Source organism: Amphiura filiformis, chromosome 11, assembly GCF_039555335.1.
Source record: "Amphiura filiformis chromosome 11, Afil_fr2py, whole genome shotgun sequence".
Taxonomy (NCBI): Eukaryota; Metazoa; Echinodermata; class Ophiuroidea; order Amphilepidida; family Amphiuridae; genus Amphiura; species Amphiura filiformis.
In genome coordinates this window covers 55838237-55856919 of record NC_092638.1, presented here as the reverse complement: position 1 = coordinate 55856919, position 18683 = coordinate 55838237, and positions in this window count along the sequence as shown.

Here is an 18683-nt window from a genome sequence, read left to right as displayed (position 1 = left end):
AAATCACCTTTCAATTTCAAAAGGCTTCTTCAGAAGCTCAACTTATGGAGTCATCATGACGAACGCCTCCGAACACGCCTATAACTGACAAAACTTCGTATCTTGAAAAATTGAATTTTGAGAAAAAGCAACTGTGGTGTGATCATGCAAATTCAGTCTGAAGTCAAGCATATTCCATTTTCATTGTATAAAGCATTTGCAGAGCTACATTTTACAGAAAACCCCATTGAAATTGAACATTTAGTTCCAAAGATATGAACAGTTGAAGTGTTTCCAAAACAATGGGCAACAAAGGAAATTATTGTCTTTGTTTGGCTATATCTAAAAATCAATATATCCGACTTAGTTGTGTAAGCCTAGATTAAACAACAGTGTTTAAATTTTAGGGTTGTTTATTGAGGGTTGTTTGAAAAAAGATGTTTTTATTCACTGAATGTTGTTTACGTTTTATCGAACATTTTACTTGTGTGTGTACAAGTTTTACATTGAAATCGTTCGCTATTCTATGTACAGGGTGTCCCAAAAAAGAGAGGCCCCTCATTGCGCCCTCTTTTTCTCCTGTTTCTGAAAACCTGATCAAATGTATTTTGGTATGTAAAGAAACCTTGAATCGTTAGCTTTAATAAACTAAAACAATTATTTCAATCGGCTCACGATTTTTGAAGATATGCCCTCTTTGAGAAATGTACCCATTTTTCACTCTGTCCACGGATGAGGTTTGACTACATCAAAGATTTAAACGAAACACACGGTTAATGACATGGATAGATAATAGCATTAGGCTTGGGAAAGCATTCAATATAAGCGAGAATCACCAGCTAGCTTCAAGCATCTTCGCAACCCCGTATTACCGCTGCATTCGCAAGTATCCGGCGCACAAGGATGGTACGCAACGCAATTGATGCAATGAGGACTAGGGCTGAAACCTGTATTCGTCAAGGAGGCAACCAGGTAGAGGGCAGAGCAGCACAGTAAACTCACTTCAAAAGAACCAAAGACAAACTAAACAGCCCTTTTCAGGGCTACCTTTTATTCCAAAAAGAGAAATGACTTACGTTGTGAATAAAAAGAAATCAAGAAATAATAAAGTAAGAAAGTAAGAAACATAATAAAACAAAAAGGCATAAAATAACCGAGAAAAACGTAAGTAATTGCAAGTATAGCAAACGAAGTCCCATCCCACATCAATTTCGCCCAAATTAATGACACTTAACAACATCCATAACCCATAAGCCCACTGGTAAAGCCCATTCCCTATAAAGTTGTTATTTTATAAATAAAGTTATCATCAAGGAATGTTTTATATTCATGCATGGTATATGCACTTTTCAATCTTTGAAGTAGCCAAACCTCCTCCGTGGACAGAGTGAAAAACGGATACATTTTTTTAAAAGGGCATATCTTCAGAAGTTATGAGCCGATTGAAATAATTGTTTCGGTTTATTAAAGCTAACAGGTAAAGGCTTCTTTACATACCAGCATATAATTGATCAACTTGTCTGAAATAGGAGAAAAAGAGGGGCCCAATGAAGGGCCTCTTTTTCTTTGGGACACCCTGTATGTATGCTGCTGCTAAAACTGAATGCGATTTTGTGATCTGTATGGTTAAAAAAAAACTGAGCATAATATTGCTGATGTTAACTATAAGCTTACAGTAAGACTTGAAATGCCTCCATATCTTATAATACACTTTGGGCCATGTACCTCGTGTGTGGACACTCTCATGCTTTTATCACAACGTTCACAATGATTTAGCTTAGCAGCTGTACTTTTGTCTGGTTTGTCTGATTTTTGTCTAGTTTGTGACTGCAACCTATCGTTATTTGTTTATGTTTATGGCTTGATCTGCATAAATTTGCACAAATGGAAACATGGGCACTTGCATTTGGGTGGAATTCAAGACTTGGTTCCATTTTATAACATTGCATTATCCTGCATTTTACATTTTGATAACATTGACGTGAATTGAATGAAAACAAATAAACTTGAACTTGAACTAAACAAATGAACTTGAACTTGAATAGTCAGAAGGTAAACATACACACAATCCAGTTGTTTCAACAGTGATAAAACAAATAATCTACGAATACTATCTTGAAGTTTGATTACCTGATAAACAATTGTGACAATAATGTTATGATAATTACTGCATGTTTTAAGGGGTGGGGTATGAACGTTTGGACAGTATTTATTTTGGGACATTAGAGCACATCAGACATATCGAATTGCATTCTGAATACGAAGAATGTCCTTCTGATATCAAATAATTTTGATTTTTGAAATTCGCAATTTAATACACATTTTATGGCAAATCATTAAAATTGATATTTTGATATTTAACAGTACTCGAAGTAAACTTTATAAATGTGATGATTTATACTTAAAGTGTATGTAGGTGGGATGAAAAGCCAACGATCAATTGAAAATTTTGACCTTTCGTATTGAATATATGGATTTTTTTCCAAAAACACCAAAAAAAATTAGGTCTTTTGGGAAAAAAAATCCATATTTTCAATATGAAAGGTCAAAATTTTCAATTGATCGTCGGCTTTTCCTCCCAGCTACATACACTTTAAGAATATATCATTAGATTTATATAATTTACTTCGAGGACTGTTATATATCAAAAATTTGAAAAATATCAAATTTTTATAATTTGTCATAAAATTTGTATATACTGTGATTTTCAAAAATGAAAATTATTTGATATCAGAAAGACATGCTTCGTATTCAGAATGCAATTCGATAGGTCTGAGGTGCTCTCATGTCCCACAAAAAATACTGTCGAAACGCAATAAACGCTCATTCTAGATCCCTTAAAGCTAACTAGGTAATTCACACATGTGATGATAAATTAATGTTATTATGATATCGTTCCAATGGCATATTTATTAAAATATTGAGATGTTATTTTTTCCGCTGACATATGAATAAATATCATAAATGTATTAGATTATAATTATGTACATTATATTGTATTATTAATCAAAATAGACATGTGATAAATGAGTTAGAGTCACTGTTTTACTGATAAAACTAACATTTTTTGCAGCAATGAAACTACTCATTAGTGACGCTTACCGTTGACGCAGTGGACTTAGGATCGTGTTTTAAAGTTAGCTGTATTCAATCCCTTTTGATATGAGGCGCTAAATTCTTTATTTTCAACTATGAAATGGAAATGAAACTGCTGGTATGCCCTTTCTTCATTTTTGTTTTAGCGGCTGGGCAGCTGGCATTCGCACATTTGATGTGATTCCAAAGTACATGTTTACATAGTTTTCACAATGGGTGCAGTAATTCGTTCTTAAGCTGCTACAAAACCATATCCAGAATCGGTTATTAATTAATTATAGGTTAACAGTTACCATAGGGTATTAAATAAAAGGCACTAAATTTATTGCCATGTGACCCATGGGCGCCGCCATACCAAGATCACCAAGTGATCAGTAGATGTGCTACAATGCTAAGAGATAGGAATTTTTCAGACAAACTAATATCATCAAAATTGCTAAAAATTTAAAAGGCAACTTAATTATACATTGGTGAATTCTGTTTTTTTAGTATGCTTTCAAGAAATAAATTTTGAAAGTTTTGACCGACGGGAAAAAAAGTTATCGACGAAAACTCTTACAATAATACTACAAAGTTGCCAAAAAATGACAAATTTGCTAGAAAATTTGGACATGCACCCCATCTTTCCAATTAAAATACACAGGAAGACCACCGGCTGTGCCAATTTTGGCATTTGTAATGTCATATGCAGCCAAAGTCCGATAGGATTATGTACACAGGACCGGATTTACCTTGGGACCTTGTGGGCCAGACCAAAATTTGCAGGCACCCGACTCCATTATTGTGAGGTGATGTTTCAAGCGCATAGGGCGAGATGCGAAGTGCACAGAATGAGCCTTTCGGCGTAGGGTCCAGGGGCCTGCTTGAAGCCCATGGTGGTGCTCCACCATTTACAGGAGCTGATATGCAGAATGATGGCACGAGTTGACCCATTATACTGTGATTACAATTAAGGAATTATAAACAACATATTTTGTGCAAATATGATTTGATTATATAACCAAACATTTCAATATTAACAGTGAAAAAGGGAATATCTGTTTACGCTGACGAAGTTATATAATAATCGGATTAACTACCATAGCAATATATATACCGCGCTGCACTGGTACATTCACGCGGTACCTCTGCATTGAATCATATCATGCTGATCACTCGCACCTGTAAGATTAGTATCTTTGAAAAGACCGGTATTGTATTCAATCTATGGTTGCAGACATACACAGGTGATGAGTGCAACCTGCTTGTAGTTCAGCGCGATATATTCACCTACTGCTATGGTAGTTAATCCGATTTATTACGTCACTTCGCCGGCGTATTATGGTGCCTTCAAAATGTGGGGCCCTGGGCCCCTGGCCCAATGGTAAATACGGTCCTGTCCGGCAATTATCGACCCATAATCTCATCCAATTCTGAGGTTATAATAATTATGCATTTCTCAACCAAATTATTTTCCTTTTCCTAGTCAGTAAATAAACATCTATTTGAAATAAACTGAAACAAGGGAATTTTAACATAATAATAATCACTTTGAATAACTTGGCTCTCTTACGTCACATTGTGATTGCATGTAGACTTATAGGAAATGAAACTTGAATCAATGATTATTTATCATTATGCAAATATCTGCACTATTCCAGTTGAAATCCATCCTTAGCCCCTATAGACATGATAGAAGACATGAACTTGATCATGTTTACACAGGGAGTGTAAACTTCAAAATGGAGTCACCCATTCAGGTAACCCATTTGAAATTCACACTGGTTTCTGATTTTCTACCCCGGTATCCAAAGATTTTCGTCTGAATATCAAAATCGTGCATAGCACATTCACGTGTATCGATCCCGGGTATTGATTTTAGTATCTCATATCTCTGTACCAAGTAATTATTAGATGTCGGTGTGCGGAGGATTAAGGTTGCAAGTATCTTCCATTATGGGTGTTTGATTCAGTGACAACGGTGAGTTTGCTACTCGGCAGCTATTACAGATATGACTGAATAGTTCGCATTTATAGTTCGCAGACAACGAAGTTCCATTATAGTTTCGATACGGTGACTTTATCTGAGGAGTGACATTGAAATACATTTTACAATAACTGCGGCAAAGAGTTTCACTTCAGGATTCAACACGATGGCCTTGTCTTTGACGACATCATGGCTGACATTTTTGTTTCTTATTACGAATGCTATGTGCGATGGTAAGCTACTCTTTTCTGTTCTTATTCATCATGCAAGAGCTGTTATAATTCCTTTTATTTATCTATACCAGAATATAGCAACGAACTGATAAGAGCATAATATATCAGTTTAAATGTATTGAACGAAAAGATAAAAGATAACCATTGTTTTCTCTAGTTAACACGCAGGTTGTTGGGAGCAGACATAAATGTGCTCAAATTTAGCACTTGCCCGGTACTTTAAATACAGACTGTAAATGGCGCGGGCAAGTTCAAGTTGAAACAGAGTCGTTGGTAGCCCAGATGTCAAGAAGTAAGAACGCAGTACAGTATAGTCTCTAAAAACAAAACAAAAATTGTAGGCCTATGTGTATAAATTACACTGATAATACCGCGCCAAAAATGATGCACCCTAGCATTTTGTTTAGTCTTTGACCCGATTTTTTTATTTTGCCCCTGACCAATAAAGCTGGCTACGCCCCTGTAAGAACGGCTCCTAATATCACACATGAAGACAATGATTTAGAAGGAACGTTCGTGCAATAATGTGCTTTTTTAAATATTTTTGGGCAACAAAAATTACCACAACACACCCACTGTAAGTATACTGAGTATATTCTGTCGCAAAAATGATGACGTAGGCCGCCTTTCCCTTTTTAACCAAATACATGACAGGATTATGTTTTCGTTCGCGGACACGGTATGTGAACCCGCGACGTCATTATAATGTCAATTTTATGTGACGTAATCAGATGTATTAGCTTGTAATTAAGTTACCTGGTGTATTGTCATCTTCCACTCAATCGAAGCTGTCATCCTAGACAGGGCCTCATTTCAAATGTTTAGTTTTAGTTTGGGTTTTGGTTTTGGTCACGTGGTTTCCTATTGTCCTGCCTAACCACTTGAATCACAAGATAAAAAACAAAACATTTGTGACAGATATTTTCGGTTTTAGTTTCAGTTTCTTATAAGTGGTGTGACGAAGAAAATTACATGGTTTGAAGTTACCTGATCTAAGTATACAAAAGAAATGTTTAAATTTCGCAGTGCAATATTCACGAGCAGAGAAGTCGAACAAAGCAGTGTACATTTGAAAGCATTGATTTAGTTTGAAAGCATTGACTTGAGACTACGAAATAGCCTTAGCTTATTTCACTGTGAAAATATATAGACCATCGAAATATGTCCACAGACATTACAATAGACACTTGAAAGATTATACACTTGAGTAATATAATAGACACTTCAGTGATATAAACACTATTATACACAACTCTATTTATGTGCATGTCGCATGACGGAAGATCAATATCATAGAAAGCTGGTTTAAATTGACTTCTATTCAATTTATTTATCAGAGAAGAGAGAGAGAGAGAAGAGATCGTCAGGGAAAGAGGGTGTGTGTGTGTGTGTGGGGGGGGGGGGGTGGTAAGGGTAAGAGAGAAAGAGAAACAGAGGGGCGCGAGCATTGGAAGTGGGAAGGGAAGGAGGGGGAGAGAGGAGCTCAAAGAGTGGAGTGGAATAATAGGGAAGAGTCGATATCGAGTGGGGGAGGGAGGAGGTTATATATAGGTGGCGGAGGGAACATAGGTAAGAGGTATGGGTTGTGCTTTCCGGGAATAATCTAATTCATAATCAAATCATCTACATCATCATGCATCGTTTATATTTCAGACAAATAAACAAAACACCCCCACCCCCTCAATATATGCACATGATTTCTACATGTAGCCTCGTATATAGATAATTATAAGGTGTCATGAAAGTGTGCCACCTACGGAAGAGAGCAACTGTCGCCCGCGTTGATAGATATCCGATATTGAAAATGTTACCACAATAGGCTATTATATGCGTATGGTTATAGGCCATTATACTTTTGGTTATATATACCCTCTTGTGTCCTCCCAGCACAATAGTGTTATGATTGCAGACCAGTTCATCTCCACTTTTTAATCCCTTGATTTTTGGTTTCTGAACAAAAGAGAAACCAAAACTAATGATTTGAAATGAGGGACTGTTCCAGAAATATCCATGCTCAACACCCACGGATGCTCAATACTAATGACGTCAGTTACGTCGGGGTCATGTCATTACTCCGAATTTACAACAAGGCTCATTATTCCGAAGGGTCATTACTCCGAATGTTCACTATTCCGAAGGGTCATTGCTCCGAAGGGTCGTTATTCCGAAGGGTCGTTATTCCGAAGGGTCGTTATTCCGAAGGGTCATTATTCCGAATTTAAAACAGGGCTCGTTATTCCGAATTTACAACTAGGCTCGTTATTCCGAATTTAAAATGAGGCTCGTTATTCCGAATTTAAAACTAGGTTCGTTATTCCGAAGGGTCATTACTCCGAATTAAAAAGTAGGCTCGTTATTCCGAATTAAACACAGGGCTCGTTATTCCGAATTTACAACTAGGCTCGTTATTCCGAAGGGTCATTACTCCGAATTAAAAAGTAGGCTCGTTATTCCGAATCTAAAACAAAGCTCGTTATTCCGAAGGGTCATTTCTCCGAATTTAAAACAAGGTTCGTTATTCCGAAGGATCATTACTCCGAATTTAAAAGAAGGCTCGTTATTCCGAATTTAACACTAGGCTCGTTATTCCGAAGGGTCGTTATTCCGAATTTAAAATTAGGCTCGTTATTCCGAATTTAAAACAAGGGTCGTTATTCCGAAGAGTCATTACTCGATATTCCGAATTTAAAAGAAGGCTCGTTATTCCGAATTTAAAACAAGGGTCGTTATTCCGAAGGGTCATTACTCCGAATTTAAAATAAGGCTCGAGTATTCCGAATTTAAAACAAGGGTCGTTATTCCGAAGGGTCATTATTCCGAATTTAAAAGAAGGCTCGTTATTCCGAATTTAAAACAAGGGTCGTTTATTCCGAATGGTCATTATTCCGAATTTAAAATTAGGCTCGTTATTCCGAATTTTAAACAAGGGTCGTTATTCCGAAGGGTCATTACTCCGAATTTCGGAGTAATGACCCTTCGGAGTATTGTTAAATATTGAGTAAAAACCAATAAAAAAAGAAGGAAAGAAAGAAAGAAAGAAAGAAAGAAAGAAAGAAAGAAAGAAAGAAAGAAAGAAAGAAAGAAAGAAAGAAAGAAAGAAAGAAACAAAAAGAGTAAAGGTACAAAACGAAACATGCTAGAAACCTAACGATGAACGATAAAAAAGTAGGCTATGGAGTTAGATTTTTGTTAAACATGACTTGGTATAATAATAGCGTAAAACGACTCCGCTTCGCCTCGTTGTTTTACTTAAAATAATGATGTCGCCCGTGTTATATGAGACGATAAATGCACTCCAGTGGTTAAAAACAATACCCTTGTTTCTCTAAATATTGCGATTTCATTCATGCAAAATACATCATCTCCCCGGGGGAGTACAGAGTTATGTTCATTACATTCTGGAATACGGACATTTCAGCTGGTGCCTTCATCACAAAAAATGAATCCCCGATCATCACGATAATGGCGCGCGATCACTAATACCTTTCGGGGGCAAAAACAACAACATTTCTATGCCTTATGGACATGGTGTCGTCACCAAAAAAAGTTTCCTGCTATTGAAACCTAACTTTGTATACATTTTATAGACATAATGGTGAAAAACTAATGACGGGACACGCAGTGATATTTTGTCGGCGTCCGTTTCACTTTTTTTTCGGAGATGAAAATAAGACGTAAACAAGATCTCTTACACAGATGTTCTGCATCGTTCCGTAACTGCATCACTCGTGTATTTAATAATTGCACAATTAGTAACATCGATGGCCTTTACGATAATCCGCATATATGGAATCAGTATGCCCATATTAAGATAAGGATAATGAACCGAGTGCAATGCATTTGTCAAGATAATCGCAAGCGCCGTGGAGTTATTGCATTTAGCTCGAGAGCCGATAGGCTCGAGAGCTAAATGTAATAACTCCATGGCAAGTGCAATTATCATCTTGACGAATGCATAATGATGTCGCCCGTGTTATATGAGACGATAGATACACTCCAGGGGCTAAAAACAATACCTTTATTCTCTAAATACTGCACGACGCGCACGACGTGTGTATACCTAAGCCGACATCCACGGGAGATGTTAGCAAGCAGTCGATTGATGAACTCTGAATAAAACCGGGTCGGCCCGGTTTTAATATAAACAGTTAAAATTTTACTGATATTAAAGCACTTCAGGCTTAGTCTTTTACGTGGGCCACCACTGGGCATTTTCATTATGCAAAAAGTAGAAATCCGAGTAAAATGGAGGTCGTCGCTGTGAAGCAAATCACACATTATAGCTTTAAATATTTAGATATTGAACATAACAAGTATACTTTACAAGTGACTAACTTTGGAATTTAGAGTGCTCAAACCCATTACAGGTGAGCTATAGAAACAAATTCAAAGTATAGACCTCTGGCAAGGCAACCGTTACTTAAAGTTTCACGGAATACCCTCACTTACGATCATTGGGTAAACCGATCATCAGACGGATAGTTTGTCATGATTTTGAATTTACAGGAATGTTTATACAAGTATATACATTCTGTGGTGTCGAAAAAATGACAAACCGATGTAGATATTGAACATAAATAGACATAATTATTTTGCTTTATACACTAAACACATTGTTTATGAACAGAACATCAGTAAAAGCTCTACAACTATAAAGTACTAGATTTCGCGGTTCTCGGGTTGGGCGGTGCTCGAGATAGGCCTATTTCTAATTACCCAGCAGTACACCCGTTATGCGCATGCCGATGAGTTGAAAATAGGCCTATTGATCTGCAAGATGCACCTGCACGATTAGCCGCACCAATGTAGGCCTATTAACAATCTAAGAGCCGCACTTTAATGCTTTCCGATGCGCGCACTACGCCCGTCGGTACTCCGCGATAAACCACTCGCACGGTATGCCCAACGCGAGCAGTACGCATTAGCGCACCGCGCGAACGCGATAGCGCGCGGACGGACGGACGGACACTCTGTGATTAGTATTATGATGTTATATAATACTATAAAATAAGATTTGAAAAGGCCGTTTGATATCACCCCTTTTACAATTCTTTTTTTCTTATAGGCATACTGTGCATTTTTTAAATGAAACTGGCATTGTATAAATGTTTTTGATTAGAATATTTACTTGCTAAAATAAACTTTCGAGTTTTAACTTAGAATTTGAATCAATATACACATTCAACTGTTTATCCACAGAAAATCCGTTATCACGGTTGAAAACAAAATCTTTAAATAACTGAAAAGGAATCTTTAAAATAACTGAAATGTATTCTTTCGATTATATTGCATTATTGTCATAACAGCAAGCTTCCCCTGAAATAAGGAAATTTGTGTTAAATCTCAACTTTGGTTACATGGGTAAAATGAAAATGAAACACAAACAAAGAGCACATCAAGCTATTCTTTCTTTCCTTCTTTTTCTTTCTTTCTTTCTTTCTTTCTTTCTTTCTTTCTTTCTTTCTTTCTTTCTTTCTTTCTTTCTTTCTTTCTTTCTTTCTTTCTTTCTTTCTTTCTTTCTTTCTTTCTTTCTTTCTTTCTTTCTTTCTTTAATTCTTGAACTATTTCTTTCTTCATTTCTTTAATTGTTTCTTTCTTTCTTTTACTCTTTGTCTTTCTTTCTTTTAGAAATATCATTATACGTGGCAAATGGCGATGAAAAACTCGATACTCACGCGTAGCTGAACTTCTTACCACACTGTAATGCTTTCCGATGCTCGCACTGCGCCCGTCGGTATACTCCGCGAACTACGCGATAGCGCGCACGCGATACGCACCGCGAGCACGCGATACGCACCACGAGCACGCGTTAGCGAGCCACTCGCACGCGATAGCGCGCGGACAGAGGGACGGACGGACGGACGGATACGCCATGATTAGTATTATGATAATAACCTTGGGGAAAACTGGTAAAAGAGCATTTGCTTTTTTCATTCAAATGACTCTCTCTAAAAAAATGTAAAATGCAACGATATTACACTAAAATGAACAGATCCCGTACCATTTAAATCTGTATATCGCCAGATTTGTATATAGTTTCGATACATTTGAATTTGGGGTTGGAAGATACCTTCCCCTAAATAACAGCTAATAACAGTATTGCGAACCATCAGCATCCATGGTTCGATGTAGAGAGTCTTTTCTATTCAGAGGAGATATTGCAATTACACACCTTATTACCTTTTAACAATAACCAATGACACTAGCACGTAATTCCAGTCAAGCACCAATCTTTAATCCTATTATTGAAGAGGATAATAAGCTTATACTTATGTATGTATGTATAAGTCTTTGTTTGCTTTGGCTAAATCCTGTTCAAGAGAGGACATTCCTGAACCTCGTTCAGTTGGGGATGATTTGAAGTGACCGCCAATTATGACCATTTGATATTTAATACCAGTAATGTGGAAAAAAAGAAATAATGTAGTGCCAAAATAATGTACCCTTTTACGGAAGGAGCAAAGTTTAACAAGTTATAACTCCGCTTCTGCAGTACGAATGTCAGCGGCGAATGTCAAGTTATTATTTCCCAGTCTTTAAAAAAAAAAAAAAATTGCAGGCAGCGGTGGGAATCGATCTCGGTACCTCGCGGTTAAAAAGCACTGTGCAAGACTACTAAGCTAACTAAATATCTGTTGTGCGATGCTTGACATTAATCTTTGATATTGCTTAATCGCGGAATTAAATTAGTAATAAAAGAAGTATATAGATTCTTATTTAGCGGTCAAATTGGATAAAAGGGGGAATATTTGTCCCTGCTCTAAAGAAAATATAGGTTAGAAAATGATCAAATAAATTTAAATTAAAAATTGAGATTTTATTTTTATTTATTTCACGAGGCGGTATTATCACAGACAAACACTGTATAAGCTAAACACTCGACCCTCATCACTAGATGCTGTCATGGCTCAATGGTAGAGCATCAGACTGTTAATGTCAATATCGTTGGATCGAGTCCTCCTGCCAGCAATGGTGATATTTATGATTTTAATGTTACGCTGCAATTTGTTCTATTTTTTTCGTTTATTTATTTATTTATTTATTTATTTATTTATTTTTGTTTATTTATGTAAATAATTTGATATATTTGAAAGAGGTATTTGAGCAATTTTATAATCCTATGGGGTCATTTTGAACCCCACCCTCCCAACTTGCCAAACCTATGACTTTGCATCATACATGTCATCATCATAAAAAAAAAATTCTATCTATACCTGACGCCGGCAGCGTAATTTCTTTCTGCAACCATAATGGGCCGCAATATATCACTAACCGCATAATCCGAGGCAAGGTTCATTATTGTTAGGGTTAGGGTCTTAGGGTTAGGGTCTTATGGTTAGGGTTAGGGGTTAGGGGTTAGGGGTTAGGGTTAGGGTTAGGGTTAGGGTTAGGGTTAGGGTTAGGGTTAGGGTTAGGGTTAGGGTTAGGGTTAGAGTTAGGGTTAGGGTTAGGGTTTAGGGTTTAGGGTTAGGGTTAGGGGTTAGGGTAAGGGTTAGGGTAAGGGTTAGGGTTAGGGATTAGGGTTAGGGTTAGGATTATATACGTATTTATTATACTAGTGATAGTATATTGTGTGTATGCAGTTTATTCCGTAATCAATAAGTATCATAAACAAACACCTTTCTTGCACAACGAATCATAGCACAGTCGTGTAGGCATTAGACTATGGATACAAAGGTTGTGGGTTCGAACCCCAGGTAAACCGTTATAGAATTTTAATTCTATCGATTTCTTTTTATTTTATTAAGTAAGAGGAAATAATAATGGTAATAAACTCGTGTTATATCTAGCCTCATAGGCCTATTAATTACATGTATGTACTATGTGTTATCGCATTGCGGCCCATTATGGTTGCAGAAAGAAATAACGCACGCCGGCAACTAGACTACTATACAAAAAAATAGTATCAAATCTTTCCTGCTCAGTCAATATAATACTTGCAAATAGATCATAGTTTACTAATCTAATCCTGTAATATAGACCTGTTATATCACCTGTATTTGCATGTAGAGTCTATACATGGTTTGTTATGGTAGGGATTAGTGTCCGATCTCTGTAATGTAATGTAAATGAAGCATATTGATATGCAGGAAGAATCGATCAGGGCGCTATCTATTAGGGAAAGATAAACACTATTCAAAATATCAATAGACAAGAAGAAAGGGATGTAGAGATTTGTAATTGAGTCATGCATGATTTAACAGAAGGTTCTTTCCAAAACCCAAACGTAATGATTTTCTTAGAGATGACTAAGGCAGTATCGATCATTTTTGGGGCGCCCGCTACGGCGGCGGCCCATTATTTGGCTCAACTTTGCAAAAAGCTTCTAATTTCTAGATTAACTTCGCAACTGTTTTGCTTAAAAGTATGCCCAGCTTAGAAATAAAAACACAACTTGCTTGGTGTTGATTTTATTATTATTTAATAATTATGCACGGGATGTACTAGGCCCGTTATCCTTTGTTTAAATATGAAAAATTAATAATAATTAAAGGTGGCGCTCCCACTACGGTGGTCCAGGCAGCCTATACTAATTTACTAGTCAACATTTGCATAGGAACCGCATAGATTGGAGATTATATACGTATTTATTAGTAATAGACAAGTAATCGTGTGTTTGCGATTTATTCCGTAATCAATAAGTATGATGAACAAACGCATTTCTGGCAGAAGCACTCACAGCGTAGTGGTATTCGATCTCGACTGTTAATCAAAAGGTTGTGGGTTCGAACCCTGGTAGAATTTTAATTGGAATAAATTTGTTTTTCTTTTGTTAAGTAAGAGGTAATAATTATGGCAATAAATCCGCCGTATAAAACTGAACACAGCTCAATCCAGCCTCATAGGCCTATATCATGTAAATGTATTATGTGATGCAAATGTTGACTAGGAAAAAAAATATCGCGTCCAGGCAGAGCCTTGTTGAAAGTCTAATTTGAAACCGCCCGCTTTCATCCCAATGTATCCAAACGGTGACATTTCAGCACCGGTGTGGTACTACTTCAATATGAAATGGATAATACGTGTAGGGCTGTGTGAGAGCATGATTTTTGGCATTCGGTGAGAGCAAAATGTATAAAATATGGGGTTATTGGGCGATAGAGAGAGAGAGAGAGACCGTTTGCATCTACAGCCTGTCTCAAAAAAAAAATTGTGCAAGTAAAAAGTACCCTCTATGGCAATTAGAAGATACCGTTGTGACATGATGCTTACACCAACGTTAAGGGCGCAGTGTTAGCTCTCAAATGCCGTTTGTTCTGTTCAATTTGCTTGTTTCAATCTCGAGATATGTTTATTTAACAACGAAAGGGTAAAATCACAATTGTGCCACTTTTACTAGGGAAGAGAGCTGTACATGTAAATCAATGATAGCTGATATTGATGCGTCTATAATGCACTCCCCCTTTTGGGGCTTGTGCATTAGACGCATCAACATCAGTGCGCGTGCATTATTTTGTCTAATTTCTCTCCCAACAAGTAATACGCGTTCATTAACCTATAAGTGGCAATATTTGTTTGTCTTTTGACATGTCTTGAGTGACAAAGAGAACGGTATTTACCATGATATAATAAAATGCGCATATATTTAATTTTACAGCAGAATGTGAAATATTTATTTATCTTTTAATATATTTTAAGTAGAAAAAAAGAATCACTATTCCTGTATCATGATAAAACAGTAAAAACAGTAAAAAAAAAAATTGTATTGTCATGTAAATGTGTAGGCATGCATTTTTTTGATTTCACGAAGGAACTCTTGATAAACTTGATGCTATCATTGATTTACATGTAAAGCTCTCTTCCCTAGTAAAAGTGGCACAATTGTGATTTTACCATTTCGTCGTTAACTAAACATATCTTGAGATTAAAACAAGCAAATTGAACAGAACAAACGGCATTTGATAGCTAGGACTACGTACTTGACGCTGATGTAAGCATAACGTTACAACGGCATTTTCTAATTGCCAAAGAGGGCGCTTTCCACTTGCACAATTTTTTTTGGAGACAGGCTGTAAATTGGGGAGGGGGGAATCGGGTGAGAATATAACTTTTTTATTGTGGTCTTTGTGTGAGAGCCTACAGAAGCCTCGAAAATTGAATTCCTAGTTCTAAATGACTTCAAATGGCTTTGTTATTTCAAAAGAATTAACAAAATCAGTGATAGACGAGTCTCGTTGCTGTTCAGATGTAAATATAAGGTCTTTGGGTGACAGATCTAAAGGAAAAATATGGGGACTTTGGGTGACAGCGATGGTGAAAAGGGGTCTTAACAGCACTACATACGCGTCACCTCCAAAGTTGAGTGCCCCCCATTTCAGCACATCACATTAAAGCTCCCATTGGGCGCCCCGTTTGTTTTTAAAGGAATTTTTATTATGCAGTATGATTTGCCCAAATAATCTCAGGATTTGCCTATTAAAATAAATGTTTAGCATGTCATTCCTTAAATATTTTGGTACACTTTTAAAAGCGTTCATTTTCTAAACATGTATGCCCTACTGAACTCGGGGGGGGGGGGGAGGAGGGTCGGGGGTATAGTGCCGACAGGCGTTGGGAAGTAGGGGCCTGTCGGTAATAACGGGTGATTAAAAGGGTTTATTGGGTATTATAAAAATGAAAAAAGGGTAATTGCGTGTAAATTTTTGACAAAATGAGTTCATTGGGTATAAGACTTGAAAAAGGGGGTTATCGGGTAGAGACATTTATGGAACAAATTTCAAAAGTTTTAATTTTTTGCAAATTTGCAATAGAAATATAGATGCCAATAGTTTGATTTTAAGTTTCTTCATTAATTACTTCATGGCATTTTTATGATAAAATTGGGTAGAACGTAAAAAAGAAGGAGGGTCTCATCTAGCATATTGACTTTAAAAAGGGGGTCTTTTCTTATTATTGGCACCCTTCCTGACGTTGAAGACGTTTTAGGCGCTTTAGCTCGGCTAATTCCAATCAGCCGGAATTAGCGGACCGGAAAACTGGACGGCGCCTCTGCCGAACTAAATTTCCCTTTTTTTCATTTCTTATTATGTTAGGGAAATGTGACTGGGAGAATGTATGTATGGCGAAGAGTGGTGTGATATCTAGCTATTTTGTCTTTTTTCTATTTGTCTTTCTTTGTCTCTCTCTATCTCTTCTCTCTCTCGCCCTCCCCTTTCTTCATTCTTTCTTTTATTCCTTTCTTTATATCCTTTCATTTTGTCTGTATTTTTTTCTTTCTCTCTCTCTCTCTCTCTCCCTCTCTTCGGAATAACGACCCTTGTTTTAAATTCGGAATAACGAGCCTTCTTTTAAATTCGGAATAATGACCCTTCGGAATAACAACCCTTGTTTTAAATTCGGAATAACGAGCCTTCTTTTAAATTAGGAGTAATGACCCTTCGGAATAACGACCCTTGTTTTAAATTCGGAATAACGAGCCTAATTTTAAATTCGGAATAACGACCCTTCGGAATAACGAGCCTAGTGTTAAATTCGGAATAACGAGCCTTATTTTAAATTCGGAGTAATGATACTTCGGAATAACGAATCTTGTTTTAAATTCGGAGAAATGACCCTTCGGAATAACGAGCCTAATTTTAAATTCGGAATAACGAGCCTTATTTTTTTTCCGGAATAACGAGCCGAGTTGTAAATTCGGAATAACGAGCCCTGTTTTTAATTCGGAATAATGAGCCTACTTTTTAATTCGGAGTAATGACCCTTCGGAATAACGAGCCTTATTTTAAATTCGGAATAACGAGCCTTATTTTAAATTCGGAATAACGAGCCTAGTTGTAAATTCGGAATAACGAGCCCTGTTTTAAATTCGGAGTAATGACCCTTCGGAATAACGACCCTTCGGAATAACGACCCTCGGAATACCGAACCTTGTTGTAAATTCGGAGTAATGACCCTTCGGAATAACGGTCCTTCTGAATAACGAACCTCATCGTTAATTCGGAGTAATGAACCTTCGGAATAACGACCCTTCGGAATAACGAAGCGAAACCAGTACGTCACGCGTTCATGTACCGCGTACCACGTACCAAAAAACTAATTCTGCCAACTACACAGTGGGCACAGGTTAGGATTTCGACGTTGAATCAACGTTGATACAACGTCGAAGTTCAACCTGATTTCAACAACTTTCAATGCCAAGATTGGGTGAAATCAGGTTGAAGTCCATTTGCAAATTCAACGTGATTTTAACCTGATTTCGACAGCCGGACGATGTAATTTCAACCTGATTTCAACGTGATTTCAACGTCAGGTGTGCCCACTGGGTATATCTTGCCGTAGCACGATTTTTGTCCACGGACATGCTCAATGCTACTCTCTAGCTATAATGTATCTTCATAATTGAAGAGCTTATTTCCAAACCCATGTTTCTGATTTCCCTGTGCGATATTGCAATGATGCTAGGTATTATAATTTCAGTTGGATGCATTATTACAAAGCAAATAGTGGATGGGCGCACAGTAACAATACTGTGTGAGGCTTTTGTCTCCCAAATGAGAACAATAGTCTGCATATTGTTATGCAGCATTGTTATTGTAAATAATAGCTTGTTGATGGTACAACTCATTGTTGCTAATGTCAAACTTGTCAAAGTAATTACGATTGTATCTCACAAGTAAATGAGACACATGGGGTTGTGGACTTAACACGGTTTGGAAATAAGCTCTTCAATTGTAAACATCACTCAAATTTTGCGTTTTCTTTTCAAAATTGTAGAGATCACATTCACAACTTCTAATAAAACACGATTTTCAACACTAAAATTGCTAATATTGTACTGATTTTGCACAATTTTATGCTCGTTAACCTTGGGACAATCGTTCATTTGAAAGCTACTGGTGTCAAATTTCAACAGCATATTCTTTGTGATAATGTCTTTTCAGACTTGTGTCCATTTCAATGGGAAAATTGGGAAGATCGATGTCTATATATGTACGCAGCATCAGTGACTCCAAAAAAAGCGTATGATGTTTGTCAAGATGCTGGTGCCTCTCTGGTAGTTGTAGAAAACGAAGACCAGAATGGTTACCTTACAGATAAGATCCTGCTTGGAGATAATGATCTGATGGCATTGGGATGTCGCTATGTAGACGCTTCAGGAACCTGGGAATGCAATGACAAGCCAACCGAATCGTGGTACTGGCTCAATGAAACAGAATATGAAGGATACTGGAGTAAGTGGATCTTTTAAAAGCGTGTCTAAAATGATATTACTTTATCTCTTCCTGAAACAAAGTAAGAATTAGAATTAGAATTCCATTATGGTGACCACAGAAAGAGGACTCCCATCCCATGTTCTCTATGTCTGTATATGTTGTTCCTAGGACCTAGGCTCTAATATTTTTATTATACATGTGACCTGCTATAACGAAATGAGTATACAGTCGCAAGTTGGTAGTTTTTTAGACATC